This window comes from Morus notabilis, unplaced genomic scaffold (assembly GCF_000414095.1).
Source record: "Morus notabilis unplaced genomic scaffold, ASM41409v2 Scaffold294, whole genome shotgun sequence".
Taxonomy (NCBI): Eukaryota; Viridiplantae; Streptophyta; class Magnoliopsida; order Rosales; family Moraceae; genus Morus; species Morus notabilis.
The window spans coordinates 6,417-7,443 of NW_010365149.1; positions in this window are offsets into that span (position 1 = coordinate 6,417).

Here is a 1,027-nt window from a genome sequence, read left to right on the forward strand (position 1 = left end):
AGAGTACTTGTCGATCAACCATCTCCAACTACCTCGTAACACAAAAGAAAACAAAAATAAAATAAAAGATTAAAAATGAGAAATAAAAGCCTAAATTAAAATCAAGTTATGTACTCACAATATTAACAACAATTTAAAACGCCAATCCCCGGCAACGGCGCCAAAAACTTGATGTTTAATATTTTTGTATAATAAATTCCGCAAGCGTACGGTGTCAAGTTTTAAGTATCAGGTGAATGAGTATCGTCTTCACAGGGATTGGGTTTAGAATTGCCGTTAAGTACTGCGATTATTGTAACTTAACTTTATCTAGGCAACCTAATAAAATGATAATTAAGAACAAAAACAAAATAAATATAAAAATAAAAATAAAGTATCTATACACAAATGGTCTAGGGACTTGATTTCGCTTTATTATTCCTCTGTTCATCCTATTATGTAATCGCTAATCAATTCATTCAATTCATTAATCAAGGCTCTAATGTCACATCACAATCAATCTCGAGTGCCTCACAAGGAACTATATTTAAATACCCAAAACAATATCCCTATTCCCTATTCGAAATGAATATTTAAACACAAATTAAGCTTCGCCTTTAGAATTAGAAAATAGGAATATTGATCGCCTCATGGCCTCACAACGACCTAAATCCTAATTTGATTATCTAAGCGTTGATCTCCTCCCGGTCTCACAACAACCTAGACTATGCTTCTCAAATCTAGATAAAGAACTCAATCTCCCCCAAGCATCAAATTCACAATCTAAAAATCATCTAACTCATTGGCCAAATAAATTAGAAGCATTAAGCATAGAGAAACATAAATGAAATGAAAACGAAATTAAATTAACAATTAACAAAATATTCAAAACATAGTTCAAATAAAACTACATCAAGTCCTAGATTTAATGTCTAGGTCAACATGGAAAAATAGATGAAAGAAGATAAAACCCAATATCCATTGAAGAGCTTCTAAGGACCTCCAAGATGAAGGATTTCGGCCTCCTTTTGATGTTTTCTTCAGATTT